This window comes from Ovis canadensis, chromosome 2, assembly GCF_042477335.2.
Source record: "Ovis canadensis isolate MfBH-ARS-UI-01 breed Bighorn chromosome 2, ARS-UI_OviCan_v2, whole genome shotgun sequence".
NCBI classification, from domain to species: Eukaryota; Metazoa; Chordata; class Mammalia; order Artiodactyla; family Bovidae; genus Ovis; species Ovis canadensis.
In genome coordinates this window covers 216,555,032-216,571,068 of record NC_091246.1, presented here as the reverse complement: position 1 = coordinate 216,571,068, position 16,037 = coordinate 216,555,032, and the positions used below count along the sequence as shown (strand labels likewise).

At 36.8% G+C, this 16,037-nt stretch overlaps 1 protein-coding gene across 26 annotated transcripts in view; it reads right to left on the bottom strand.

Annotated features, from left to right (window-relative positions):
- Nucleotides 1-16,037, bottom strand: part of MAP2 (microtubule associated protein 2) — a 298,803-nt gene that overhangs the window by 227,505 nt on the left and 55,261 nt on the right. For all 26 annotated transcript variants that reach the window (XM_069578200.1, XM_069578205.1, XM_069578214.1 and 23 more), the window contains one exon: nucleotides 577-626. The gene's annotated coding sequence lies outside the window, so the exon portion shown is untranslated. The remainder of the gene's footprint in view (nucleotides 1-576; nucleotides 627-16,037) is intronic.

Sequence of the window (16,037 nt, the reverse complement as noted above, 5' to 3'; positions counted from 1 at the left end):
AAGCCTATTTATGTCAGTGCCCTCTAAGGCTCTGTTATTATTCCAAACTCCATTAAGCTAGTTTTGGTCTCCCCTAAAACCAATTAACAAGGAAACAGAGCAAAAGAATGGCATCTTAAAACTCTGCTAATTAACTGAAATATGCAATTAATGAACAATTTTTCAGCTCTACCATGCTTAGGAAATGTGGCTACCCAACTGTGGCCTTCAAAAGTATTTCCCTGATAACTCAGAAAACTGACCATTCTTTAAAACACTAGCCAGCGCTGCAAAGAAATCATACTTTTGATATGTTCATTAAATGAATGACTTAAAATTGAATCTTTTTCTTTAATCAAAATTCTGCAAGTAAGGCAGGTAAAAGAAATGAAACTTGATAATCAAAGAAATACTAACAAAGAAAACAAACACTTCAGGAAAACATGTCTGCAAATCTGAAATGTATCCATTTCTCACCATTACAACTTTCTTACCACTACCGGCAAAAGTACTCTGACCCAACTCTACAAAGGCTCATTAAGCCTCTATTTTATTTCACAGTTTATTCAGAATTTAATATATAAACACATCACCAACCTTAATTCCAGCCAGCAGTCACAAGACAGATTGGATCAGATGAATAAAATCTGAAAGATAAACAGAATAACATACCATAAATTAAATCAATTGAATGACTTAGTCTTTTACTTTAGTAAAAGGGATGATGAAGTTACTTGAATCCTCACACATAAAATTTACTGGCTGACAACACATCCACATCAATTTACAAGGGCATTTCATAGTTATGAAACTTTAAACCAATATATCTTCTAGATTTTATTTAAAAATATGTATTAGATGTGCAAATTATATCCTATTCTATTTTCAGCAGTTTCTGTTTAAAATAGAACAATGCTTATGCTTATAATCTAAAATGTCAACCATAAATATTTTTTAAACAAACTATGTACTGAAAGTACTACCACTTATCTTGAAAGATGTTTAACTAAAAATAATAAAACTGACACATTCAATCCTTAATCCAATTTAACATCCACAGACAGTTTGTGGATTAAAAGTGCACGATCAACAATCTGTTTGACTGCTTCAGTCCATGGGATTGCAGAGAGTCAGACACAACTGAGCAACTGAACGACATGATAATCTGTTAAAAGGCAACAAAAGTCAAATAAGACGATTCCAATGGCAACCTAGCAATCTTCTCATTATTTTCTTACACCTAAATCTTGCCACTAAATCATGCTGAGAAGTGTGTTGTCAAGTGGAAGGAATGAGAAAGTAAACCAAGGAAAAAGCAAACCCAACTTCTGTTCCAAAAGTCAGCCTGTATTTTGAACACTTAGTAGAGAAAATGACTCTCCGATGACAGAGTGGGATTCTTGGCTTGCAGCAGGGATCATCCATGGATAAATCTCCAATTAAAAAAAATAATCATTAGGTTCCAGAAGTGTGTTTGTGATTAACTGGTTAGAAGTTTGAATATGTTCCACATGGTATTGTTAGAAATGGTTCATTATTAGACTCAGAGGTTAAGTCCAAAAGATGATTAACCTAAAATCATGATTATTTAATGAAAACAATAGTATAAATACTCATATATTCAAGATAATATGTAAATTAGCTTGACTGTAGTAATCATTTCACTATGCATATGTATATCAAATCATGTTGTAAACCTTTAATACACACAATTTTATTTTAAAATATAAAAGTACTAGTAAATGATTGAAAATGAAATTCTTTTTTAAAAAACTTGTTATTTTATATTGGGGTATAGCCAATTAATGATGTTGTGATAGTTTTAGGTGAACAGTGAAGGAACTCAGCTTCGCTCAGTTCAATTCAGTCGCACTGTTCTATCCTCCTCTTTGTAACACACCAGGCTTCCCTGTCCATCACCAACTCCCGGAGTTTGCTCAAATTAATGTCCATCAAATCGGTAATGCCGTACAACCATCTCATCCTCTGTCATCCCCTTCTCCTCCGGCCTTCAATCTTTCCCACATCAGGGTCTTTTCAAGTGAGTCAGCTCTATGCATCAGGTGGCCAAAGTATTGGAGCTTCAGCTTCAGCATCAGTCCTTCCAATGAATATTCAGCACTGATTTCCTTTAGGATTGACTGGTTTGAGCTCCTTGCTGTCCAAGGGACTCTCAAGAGTCTTCTCCAACACCACAGTTCAAAAGCGTCAATTTTTCAGCACTCAGCTTTCCATCCCATTCAATGATGCCATAGCGTTTCAAAGTTCAGTTTTTGACAGTGTTTGTAATATAAAGGCAAATACTAACACTGCATTAAAACCAATGTGGAGTAAGAAATGAGGATGAGTGTCCAATCTGGCTCTTAGGTTTGAAGGCTAGTCAGTACCCAACAAGCACACATTAAGTAACTGTGAGTTTCTAAGTATAAAATACAAAGTTTTTTTTCTTTCAATTTATATGCATTATTTTTTCAAAAGGTGACTAAGTTAATACCTAAATAATTTGTATGCCAATTAAACAAAACTGTGAGGTATTTCTTTCAGCCTAGGGGTGCCATGAAAAAATTACCAAGATACTCAGAATGTCATAAACTGAGAAAGTCTAGGATACTCTCTGTTAAGCATAGCACTTTGTTTTGTTTCAATTTTGCTTCACAAAATTAAAGAAAAGAAAAATCAGGAGAGATTTTATTTTATTTTTTTAGAAAAAAACTAGTAAAGAGAGAGATATAAAAGGAGAGGGAGAAATTATTTTCTTAAAATCAGAGAAAAAATACTAGGAGACTGGGAAGGACAGTGGTTCAACACACTGCACATATGTGACTGCGTGTCATGTGTGATTATGTGTGCATGTTCATGTGCACTTCCAGGCATGCAAGAGGTAGCTAAAATAGGACACATAAACACCAGGGGGTGAAAGACAAAGAACCAGGAGTGGCCTACTGTACATGTATACATGTTAACCACAGTGACCATATGTCACTACTCCCTAAGAAAAAGTGGTTTCCTTAGTTGCTTGGAGTCAAGAAATGACTGCATAGAACCACATGTTAATTTATGTGCAGTTTTAAGTCTCAGCTTACCATTTGATCACAACTGCTTCTTGCTAAGAGTTTTTGGCATACTAAACTGATATCCTGGTATCTTTAAACTCAAATAGATTGGATTTTATCTGTTCTGCATAAACTTTCACATATATGTGTGCATGCTCAATCACTCAGTCTTGCCTGACTCTTTGTGACCCTTTGGACTGTAGCCCACCAGGCTCCTCTGTCTATAGGATTCTCCAGACAAGAATACTGGAGTGGGTTGTCATTTCCTCCTCCAGAAGATCTTCCCAACCCAGGGATTAAGCCTTCATCTCCCATGTCTCCCACATTGCAGGTAGATTCTTTATCCACAGAGTATATATTCATATATATACTGTCAAAAGTGAAAGTCACTCAGTTGTGTCCAACTCTTTGCAACCACATGGACTATATAGTCCATGGAATTCTCCAGGCCAGAATGCTGGAGTGGGTAGCCATTCCCTTTTCCAGGGGATCTTCCCAACCCAGGGATAGAACCCAGGTCTCCTGCATTGCAGGCAGATTCTTTACCAGCTGAGCCACCAGGGAAGCCCATCCTGTCAAAGTAAAAACTAAATGAGACTTGTAGAATTTTTCAAAAGTCAGGCTTTACAATTAACAAACCTGGCTGCTTTATATGATCCATAATGGCCACCTGATGGGAAGAGCTGACTCACTGGAAAAGACCCTGATGCCAGGAAAGATTGAAGGCAGGAGAAGGGGACAACAAGGACAAGATGGCTGAATGGCATCACTGACTCAATAGACATGAGTTTGAGCAAGGTCTAGGAGTTGGTGATGGACGGGGAAGCCAGGCGTGCTACAGTCCATGGGGTCACAAAGAGTCAGTCTCAACTGAGTTACTGAACAACAACAGATGTTACTAGGAGGATATTCTGACCTACCCCCATCACTGTCCCATCAACCCATCCCCGTTTCCAAATATGTTTATTTTCTTTTCAGTGTAGCATATGTGACACGCAACCTCTGTTCAAGATATCAGTACTATTTCAATTATGTTAACTTCATATTTGAACCCATTGGCTTAGTACACTGAAGAATATCAATTAGTGATTGTTAAATGAATGAAGATGCTTCGTGTCATACTTTTCTGATGCTGCTTTTCTGATGCTGTCAAATGTAAAGAAATGGTTGAAAATTCCCCTTTTAGCAGAGATAAGGAAAAAAATCCCATCCATGACCTACCTGATTTGCATTGAAAATGTGTAATATAAAACTCTGAGGGAAAAGAGGTGTTCATTTTTGACCTGGTGAACTCACACTGTCTGGGGAATTTTGTTTGCTTGTTTGCTTTTCTTATCTTAAGGGCAGCACATCCATTTGCAATGCCTGGAGCAGCTGCTTTGTAAAAAATTCTCTGAACCTTTTATTTCCCCACTCAACCCAGCTATCGAGCAAACAGGCACAGAATAGTGAAGATTTATGTTGCCCCAAGGCTCAGTCCTCACTGTGAACATCTGCCATTTCACACACAGAGGTCAAGACTTTTTGTGTAGTATTTTGCTAAACAATGCCCTCAGCATAACTCAAATGAAATTCTTTTCAATAGGATTCAGCATCTGCTTTTAGGCAGCTTAACTTATCAGCATATTGAAAGCACCACTTCTTCATCCTGAGTCTCTTTCTCCACAACAAAAAGGCAGGAAACATGTCAGGAAATAATCTTGAGAATTAACTGCTAAATCTTTCATTCTCCTCTTTATCCAATGAGAAATAATCTTACATCGGTCTATCATACATCATTTTGTGATGGTCAGGTTGAATTATAAACTGGATATCAGGCAGCAGTATTCCTGTTTACATCTCACAAAGAATAAAAATTGAAAATAATAGACATATTTTTGCTATTAGATTACAAAGGTCAACTCTCATTTGAAAAACCTTTCACATTTTCTGTACTTCTCCCTTCTTAAAGTTACACAAGAGTCTCAATGAAAAGAAACTAGTCATAGAAAAGTCATAGAAAAGTTACTGAGTCATAGAAAAGTTACTGCTTGAACTTCACTTAACATACAAATGTAGGGAATACTACAGTACGCAAATTAAAATTAAAAATAGATTCTATTTTTTAAAATATATTTAAGTGCTTATTTTTTAATAATAAGTACAATCCTTATATTTTAAAATACAGGACAGTTTAAAAATAGTATTGTTATTATTTCAAAGATCAAAAGCTCTTTGCCATCTAAAAGCTTAGTTAGAATCTAGTGGGATAGAGGTAGTTATGAAAAATCAAAAGACAAAAGGCAATGATACAAAGCAGAATATACCTTTTGTCACTAAGAAATATCAACAAAGAGCTATGGGACACTGGAGAACAAAGGAGGATAAAAATGAAAGCCTATTATATACGGATAAGGATTCAGAGGTGCATTTGAGTTGAGCCTTGAAGGAGGCAAAGGATTGTGATAGGTGGAGACAGAATGGAAATGAGACCAACTCAGACAATGGACTCAGAGAAAGGACTTAGCAGTAAAAAGTAATGAAAAAAGCAAAGACCAAGGGGTATCTGGGGCCTCACCTAGCTGGAGTATAATACACTAGAACAGCAACAATTGGGTGAAAGTCTAGGTTGGGTTTGTATAGGCAGAAACGATCTTGAATGACAATCTGAGGAGAATAGAGAATTAAATATATTTAATTTTGCCCACTTGGAGAAGGAAATGGTAACCCACTCCAGTATTCTTGCCTGGAGAATTCCAAGGAGCCTGGTAAGCTATAGTCCATGGGGTCACAAAGAGTTGGAAACAACTGAGTGACTATCACTCACTCACTCAATTTTTTCCACTAAAGTGAACCACTGAAGGTTTTCTATTCAAGAATGATATGATTAAAATATTTAAGTGACATCACTGTGTAGACTGGATCAGAGATGAGGAGATATTAAAGAGTAAACCATTTAAGTATCTCCTTCAGAAGTCTAAGTGGCGGGTAATGAAGTGTCAGTTTGCGTAAAGACAGTGTTGATGCAAAGGAAGAAGACTCCAACTATTGCAGATGCAAGCATCTTAGACTGCTCAGGCTATATAACAAAATGCCATTTGCTGAGTGACTTAAACAATAGAAATATATTTCTCAAAACTCTGGTGGCTGGAAGTCTGAGATCAAGATGCCAGTTCAACCAGGTTTTGGTAAGAGGCTTATAGCTAGCTACCCTCTCATTCTCTTCTCCCATAGTCATTGTCATATTAGGGAGCCACCTCTGTGACCTTATTTAACATTAACAGACAAGAATACTGGAGTGAGTTCCCATTGCCTCCTCCAGCAGACCACATTTTGTCAGAACCCTGCACTATGACCTGTCTGTCTTGGGTGGCCTTGCATGGCATGGCTCACAGTTTCATTGAGTTACACAAGCCCCTTTGCCATGCAAGGCTGTGATCCAAGAAGGGGAATATTCTGAAAACCTTATTCCTAAATACAGTCACATTGATGGCTTAGGGCTTCAACGCATGAACTTTGCATTCAGTCCAGAGTAGCGTGTATAAGTAGTATGTAATAACCTATTGAGGACTGTGAAGAAAGCTGAGCGCTGAAGAATTGATACTTTTGAACTGTGGTGTTGGAGAAGATTCTTGAGAGTCCCTTGGACTGCAAGGAGGTCCAACCAGTCCATCCTAAAGGAGATCAGTCCTGGGTGTTCACTGGGAGGACTGATGCTAAAGCTGAAATTCCAATACTTCGGCCACCTCATGCAAAGAGTTGACTCATTGGAAAAGACCTTGATGCTGGGAGGGATTGGGAGCAGGAGGAGAAGGGGATGACAGAGAATGAGGTGGCTGGATGGCATCACCAACTGGATGGACGTGAGTCTGAGTGAACTCCGGGAGTTGGTGATGGACAGGGAGGCCTGGCGTGCTGCGATTCATGGGGTCGCAAAGAGTAGGACACGACTGAGCGACTGAACTGAACTGAACTGAATAACGTATGGGGCTTAGGAACTGGTTGGCTATGAAAAGGCATGTGACAGAGAAAAAGAGCCAAGAGAATTCTGAGGGTTAGAGACAAACAGACCCCCATAAAGATATTGTCATTCTTAGAAACAGGAAAGGCTAAAGGTAGATCAGGCTGCTGAGCAAGAGGAGAGGGTGATAGGTTTTTTTTTTTTTAACACACATTGTGAGTTTCTGGCAGGATAATCAGGGAAGGTATGCATCAGACAACTAACTTATTCATAAAGGGCAGATTTTATGTGATATGCAAAAGAGTGAAATCTTACCTAACACTGAAAGGAAACAAAAAGGAATGAATATTGTGGAGATAACTGGGCTAAAATACATCAATATAGGGTCAGAAATATATGTTCCAAATTATAGAATTAGGTTGTCTAGCCAACCCACATTATTGTATATTTAATCACACTTTTCCTTGATAGACAGGTATAACATTAATAGAGCACTGACTGTATGGAAGCCCATAGTTTACAATGAATGCTACATCCTGTCTGCCAAGGCTGTGGGCTGCTCTGGGTCAGTGACCCAGCAAATCCACATTTGTATCTCAAGCACTTAGAGTGGTGTATGGCACAAAGTCAGGGATCTATAAATGCAGAATGAGTCACTCCCGGAAAAAAGAGGCTGAGTCATGAGCACTCCAACTAATTTCACCTTTAGACTTTGTATCGTTCACGTAAAATGACATTGTCAGAAGAGAAGCACTAGCTATGATGCCTAATGGAATGTTCTGAACACATAAGCTGACATGTTCCCTGTAGCTACTGTGACAATGCTCGGAAGTAGAGATTAAAGGGTAAAGAGGACCAGTTCCACGCTGGGATTTTGTATCTACCCATCTACTGTCACAACACAGTGGGGGAAAAAAGGTAACACAGCGTCAGCAACTAGAAGTATTAATAGCTACCCATTTAAGTTGAAGAAGTTTTAAATGCTCAATTATGGAGTCTGTTTTATGAAAACTACAGTACTATCTCTAATACAAAAGCAACAATAGGAGACAATCCTTGTTAAATATAACCCAGACATTGTACAAACTATGTCGCAAACATTATTAATTTAATCCTCATAAGAGCAAATAAAGCAGACATCATTATTTCCAAGAGGAAACTAGGCTTATAAAGATTAAATCCATAGTACCTATGGATTGAGCTTTCCCAGGTGGCTCAGTGGTAATGAATCCACCTGCCAGTGCAGGAGACTCGGTTCGATCCCTGGGTTGGGAAGATCCCCTGGAGGAGGAAATGGCAACCCACTCCAGTATTCTTGACTGGAGAATCCCATGGACAGAGGAGCCTGGCAGACTACAGTCCATAGGGTCACAAAAGAGTCATATACAACTTATCAATTAAACAACAACAATATCACCTATGGATTAAGATTGCTAATTAATTTATAGAAAGACTATTAAGGCAAAAATGACAACTTTAGTCAGAGATAAGGTGAAATATTTACATATCTGGTATATGGCCTGTGTATATTTATATATGCTTTTTTCACCTTTTGCTTTTAAGTTTAGACATTCATGTGAAAGTCATTCAGTCATGTCCAGCTCTTTGTGACCCCATGGACTGTAGACTGCCAGGCTTCTCTGTCCATGGAATTCTTTAGGCAAGAATACTGGAGTTGGTAGCCTATCCTTTCTCCAGGGGATCTTCCCAACCCAGGGATCGAACCTAGGTCTCTAGCATTGCAGGTGGATTCTTTACACTCCTGAGTCACTAGGGAAGCCTTTAGATACTCATGTGTCTGTGCAAACCAAGGAAGCCCTTAGACACTCATGTGTCTGTGCAATTCCTTATAGAATTCTGGCATAATCAAATTCAGGCAGAAACAATAAAGGCAATGCTTTGAAAACACTGTAAGAAAACAAATGACAAAATTTTGAAATAGAAAGACCCCAGACTCCTGTAGTTCTAAGCATTTTTAGTGGGACAAAATTTTGGAAGATGCAGTATTTATTAAGAAACTATTTGCTGCATATGTACAATTGAATCTCTTTGCTGTACATGTGAAAGTAGCACAAAATTGTAAATCAATTATATCCCAATATAAAATAAAAATTAAGCTAAAATGAATTCTAAACTCAGAAAAAATATATATAAACTTACTGCTGACACTACCTCAAAGGTCTACAGCAAAAGGGTCTAATATATTTTTATCCCAGATCCTTCCTTTTCTTTGTCTTCCTTGTAATATTTGTGTTATGGATGTTAGGCATATAAATGGTTTAAGAAGTTGATATGTTCAAGGTTCATGATGAAAAACACCAGTAAAAAGTATGGTTTATTGAGAGCCAAAATGCATCTGAATAATGCTATATTTATTTTGATAATGAGATAGTACATGAGTGAAAATGGAATCGACAAAAGCCAGTACATTTATTTTCTGCAAGAAAGCCCATCTGCTAGCTCAGATCATTAGTCTTTAAAATCTAAGGTTTCCTCTGAAATGGTTTTATAGCAAAGTGAATGCACTACCAACTATTTGTTCAAAATCTTTAATGGAGCACCTTTTGATTAATAACTTGGATTTACAGCTGAGATTTGAAAAGATGTGAAATACGTGTGAGCACTCATTGAGCATGAGGTATGTACACTAAGTCTAACATCAGGATACTTTTTTCAAAGATTAATCCTACAATCTAGAATTTTTTCTAATTCAGAAAGTACACATTCTCCTAAGATTATCAAAAAGTCATTTTGTCATCTCAGTAAAACCTGAATTTCAAAGGAATGAACAACTATAAGGCAATCCTTAAACAATGAAATAAATCTGTTCCCCAAAGCTCTAATTTCCTGAAAACCCTAGTACATCCACCAAGAAGCCAAATTGGAGCATTCCACACATTTCTGGACCCACTTCTCTGAGTCAAAAGCTTTCTCCAGGGTGAACTCAGGTATATTTAACTCCTGTAGATGTTGTTGTTACAAATAATTTTCCAGCATAATTTAACTAATTTAATAAAAGATGTCAAACCCTCAAAAAGAGGTATAAATGGACTGACTTCAGCATTATTTATTATAAAGAAAATTTTCATCAATTTTAATATTCTTGTTGCATTATATGCTATATATAAGGGACCAAAAATGAGGTCAGAATTTATATATTACAATTGAAAATCCTATTTCTGGAACAAATACAGCTACAACAAAAGTTAGGATTTCCTATAAGTCTAAAAACATTCATGTAAAAAACATCTGCTGTTACCACATGTAAAATGTTAAGTAGTTTTTCAGACTCTGTCATCCCTCAACTGTTCCAATTAAGGGTTAGAGCTTCAAATTTTCCCCAACATAAAGTGGACCAAAAAGCAATACAGTAGAATAAAAATAGCTTAAATTAACTGCACATCTTTTCCCTACTCTTCACATACAGGTGGTCCTAGACTTATAATCTGTTAACCATTTATTTTAAACTATATGGAAAATATTACAAATGGTGGTTAAATTCCTAATCCAGTCTACTTAATCCTTACTCTAACTGAAGTAGTACTGCATAGCTAATTTGAATGTTTTATAGTCTGACTGTGATCCAAGACACAGCTTCATTATTTTATTTTAGGAATGTGTTCCCAAGCAAATGGAATACACTAGGTAATTAGTTATATACTCTATTAACTAATGACTTCTTAATTGTTCAAAAAAACTTTAATTTTGTATTTTGAACTAACCATGTTGTGATAGTTTCAGGTGAACAGCAAAGGAATACAATCATACAAATACATGTATCCATTCTCCCCCAAACTCCCCTCCCATCCAGGATAACTAATGATTTTTTAATAACTGCTTCATGGCAGGCACTTTTCTAAGGACTGGAAAATAATGATTGGCAGTAAGTTATGGAAAGTTTTCTGCCCTTTCAGAGGTTGATTCCTCCAGTGAATATAAACACATATGAGAATGATGACCTCTATGAGGAAAATAAAGCACGCTAGGGGGTAGGTGAATGAATTGTGGTGGGAGCTTTCTCCATCCCCAATTTCAGAAGCAAGAAAGGGGTAGAAGCTGAAATGCCATTAATCACAGCAAGAAAGCTAGACCCTCACCTAATGCTTTTTCAGATGAAAATATTTCAATGGGCAGATGCCTGACCTACAACTGTCCTTAAGTTGAAAAGTATAAATATAACTAATACATTCGAATTCTGAAAGCGCACAAAAAGTACAATTTGGGAACTAGTATGGGTTTTACTAATAGTGTTGGTACTACATGAAAACAAACATCTTGTATGTATAGAACATTAGTTTTTCCACATATATAGTTTTGCTTAATCCTGTGTTGACCTAGATTCAGTTGACTCTGACTCATTATCAAATATGACACCTATTTCCCAGTGAAAGTAATCTCTAGTAATGGGTTATTTTCAATTGCTAGCTTGCCAAAGTGTCAAATGTCATGCAAGAAAGTAAATAATCCAGAGACCAAAGGAAACAAATAACCTAATGTTTGATATCCTCACATAATGAAATGCTCCCAAATAATAACATGTGCTTCATTTCCAAACATTTAACATAATGAAAAAAAAGTTACAGAAGGTGGGATCTGTAATCCATCCGTAAAGAATTGATGAACTCTTCTTGCTTGGGCCAGGGACAAACTCGTTTATAATACACCACTGATTGATAAAATTCCTCTTGGCACACACATCTTCAACCAGTTAACAGAGAGGGAAATGAGCTTTGACAGCAGTCGGGCAACACCGAAACGCTGTCCCCTGTGACTCACATGAACACAGCCGGCACCAGCCTCTGCGGCGGGTCACCTTGTCACTTCTCAGAGCACTCAGTGCTTGATGGATCCAGCGCCACAGCAGAGTAACTGTACACACTCCTCAGCACTAGAGAAAGTCAACAGGCCCTTCCCTGTCTGGAATGAGGAACCCAATTATCAACTTGTGTTATGTGTGTGTTGGGGTTGCAGTCATGCTGCACAGTTGCTATTGTGTTCCCATCTGCCAGTTTCAATGAGCTATGGAAACAGAGCCAGAAGATTTAAGCTCTTTCACACAAAATTTTTTTAACTATTGCTAATAGTCAACAAGGGATGTTTAAATAATTGAGGAGGCATTATTTTCTATCCAGTCCCAAATCAAGAAAGTCATGCTGCTAAAGGAAGAGTAAAAACACAAAATAAGTATGTACTTATTTGCAGTAATTCATTCCCAAGCAAACTTACTGAGAAAGATAAGATTCAGTGTAATGAGGCATCAAAGAAACTACCTTGATTTCCTGGTAATGAAATGAAAACACTGGCCACATGTCAGTAAATGCTCACTGTTGTAAGGCAGCCTATGCTTCCTGCTACACTCAGAGCAAGTCCATTTACTGATTTAAGTCAATACAAATGGAAAACATAAGAGTGAAAACTTTTTTTTTCCCACAAACACAAATGAATTTTTCTTTATAATATCTTCAGATGGATTAGCGTGTCTAAGGGTCCTTACTTGTACTTTTGAAAATGAGAATGAAGCTTGAGAAGATTAAAGGAATGTCCTGAGGTCATCTAAATTGTCAGCAGCATGATGAGGTCCAGCACCAAGTTTCCTGATGGGATGATAACCTGGGTAAAGCTAAAGGAACTGGCAGAAAACACTGCACAATCAATCTTCTGGAAGGGCTTTGAGGCCTCTATGGAAGTCTCTCCCAGCTGTCACCCACCTTTCCAGGCTCCATGCAGTGTATTTAATCTTCCCCATGATGAAAGGATGATTAAAAGTAAATTGTGTGTGCTCTCTGAAGGCAAAGCACACTGATATGACTTGAAAATTTTTCAAATGATTACTATAAAGTCTGGCATTGCCAGAAGGCAAATTGAGAGGCAAATTATGACATTTTGGCCTCAGCTTTCAAAATGCATTTTTTCCTATATATAGACAGGAACCATAACAGGTAGACTGTACCAACAAAATATAGTAATTTCAAGAACAATTGTTCTTCAACAAAGGGTAAATATACCATTGAATCTTGGTACCAGTACTAGTTAAAATATCAACATTAAAACACAGTACACTTTTCAATACTAGGATTTTTTTTCTTCTTTTAGATTTATCTCACTTTTCTGTATTTGTAAGTTTTTAATAAAAATGAACATGTGTTATGTCTAGCAATAAAAATATAAGCGAAAATACTTTCAATAGATTCTTATAAATTACTTTTCCAAAATATTTTATAAAATATTTTCTTCTGTTGTTACAGTATAAAAGTCCTGCAATAAGAAAACTATTCTAAGAATTACGGATCATGTTTAGTCATTAGAGTAATATGAATAATTTTAGATTTTTAAGTCTGAAGGATACCTTCATGACTTTATTTCTAAATGCATTGCTTTGTTAACATGCAACTTTGTTCTTCTGGTTCTAAGTTTTAAAATAAGGATACTAAATCCACTCCTTATGTAATTGACAGGGTAAATGTAGAAATAACAAGATAACAATCACAATAATAAGACAGTTACAACCTGTTTCAGGTGGTCATATTTCCTAAAAAACTGGCTATGATTCTAAAAAAGTAGATAGTTTCATTTTAATCAGATTACTATCATGTGATTTATTAGTATTCAAATTTTATTACTATAAATATGTTTTAATCTTCTCAGCTCTGTTCAGTTACTCAGTCATGTCTGACTCTTTGTGACCCCATGGGCTGCAGCACACCAGGGTTCCCTGTCCATCATTAACTCCTGGAGCTTACTCAGACTCATGTCCATCAAGTCAGTGATGCTATCTAACCATCTCATCCTCTGTTGTCCCTTCTCATCTTGCCTTCAATCATTCCCAGCATCAGGGTCTTTTCAAATGAATCAGTTCTTCACATCAGGTGGCCAAAGTATTAGAGTTTCAGCTTCAGCATCACTCCTTCCAATGAATATTCAGGACTGATTTCCTTTAGGATTAGCTGGTTGGATCTCCTTGTAGTCCAGGGGACTCTCAAGAGTCTTCTCCAACACCACAGTTCAAAAGCACCAATTCTTCAGCTCTTAACTTTCTCTATAGTCCAACTCTCACATCCATACATGACTACTGGAAAAACCAAAGCTTTGAGTAGATGGACCTTTGTTGGTATAGTAATGTCTCTGCTTTTTAATATGCTGTATAGGTTGGTCATAGCTTTTTTTTTTCCAAGGAGCAAGCATAATTTCATGGCTTCAGTGACCATCTGCAGTGATTTTAGAGCCCCCAAAATAAAGTCTCTCACTGTTTCCATTGTTTCCCCATCTATTTGCCATGAAGTGATGGGACTGGATGCCATGATCTTAGTTTTCTGAATGTTGAGTTTTAAGCCAGCTTTTCCATTCTCCTCTTTCACTTCCATCAAGAGGCTCTTCTGTTCCTCTTTGCTTTCTACCATAAGGGTGGTATCATCTGTTTATTGATGACAATCTGAGGTTATTGATATTTCTCCCAGCAATCTTGATTCCAGCTTTGCTTCATATAGCCCAGCGTTTCTCATGATGTACTCTGCATATAAGTTAAATAAGCAAGGTGAAAATATACAGCCTTGACGTACTCCTTTCCTAATTTGGAACCAGTCTGTTGTTTCATATCCTGTTCTAACTGTTGCTTCTAGACCTGCATATAGATTTCTCAGGAGGCCAGTCAGGTGGTCTGGTATTTCCACCTCTTGAAGAACTTTCCACAGTTTGTTGTGATCCACACAAAGACTTTAGCATACTCAATAAAGCAGAAGCAGATGTTTTAGAAGCAAACACAAATTCAAGGCAGCTCTCCCAGGCTATGTGCTTAAATCCTACAATTTGCTTAGAAGTTAGTGCTTAAGTATGTCTGAATCTCAGTTTCCTCATTTTTAGAATGGTGATAACCATACCTATTTCCCAGTGCACTTTGAGGATTAAATGAGATAATGTATGTCAGAGCTAATCAGAATGTTTGGCATATCATAGAGGCGCCATAAATAAATTTCCTTCATTCCATAACATGCTTGTGCAAGCTGGCTTACATCTTGTGACTGATAGTTATCCTCACTAATAATACACTGCCACATATGTCAAATTACAAAGAGTCGACCTAGTTTTTCATAAGGTTGATTCTGATAGGCGAAACGTAGTAACACTGAAGTCAATTAAGCTGACATTAGGTTTCTGATGGTGACATTAATGATTTTATTTAATATAAAGCTGAACTATCCATGATTACTATCTTTTCTTTTTATCAGCATAATCTTACACATTCACTTATGCAAATATTCCATGTGCAGTGTTGGATGTTACATGCTCTAAGAGATACAAGGCCTGCAAAGTACCCCACCTTCATGGAGTCACAATTTAGTATGAGCTAAAACACATGATCAATGGAACTACAAATACTATTACGAATAGATGGGGTATCAACAGTGATTCTACTACTGTCTGAGATTTTGGTCAAATCACTTAACATAGGAAAATATAGCGACAGGAAGAGAGAGAGCAAGGACACAAGTCAGTGAGAACAAGAATAAGATCAAGACTAATGTAATGATTTCATCAGAACATCACGATCCTTTCATCCATGTACCAGCAGAACTTCCAAATATTTTTATTTTAAATTCACTTAAGATTTTTCCTCTTTATATATGAAATATAATGATGACTAGGCTAAATACTGATATCTAATCTTATAATTAACTTAACTTCAAATAATATGTTTTGACTGATACATAAAGCAGGGTCATGATTGGCCAGTACCTGCCAATGGACTATAACAAAAGTACGTATTAAGAAAAAAAAAAAAGCTTTAGAACATCTCAATTGCAAGTTACATTTTAAAGTAAAAACTGTGATTTCAACAACAAGTAAAGCAACACTAGCTTATAATCATACTTGAATATTTCGCCAGGTATCCATAGACTCAGCCAGCATTTCAACACTGCTGCTGCTGCTGCTAAGTCACTTCAGTCGTGTCCGACTCTGTGAGACCCCAGTACAATGCGTAAGAACAAAAAGTATACAATAGCCTTCTTGTTTCTTGTGTAAACCAGAATCTAGTAATTTACCTCCAAATGGAATAAAAGGTCCTAGTT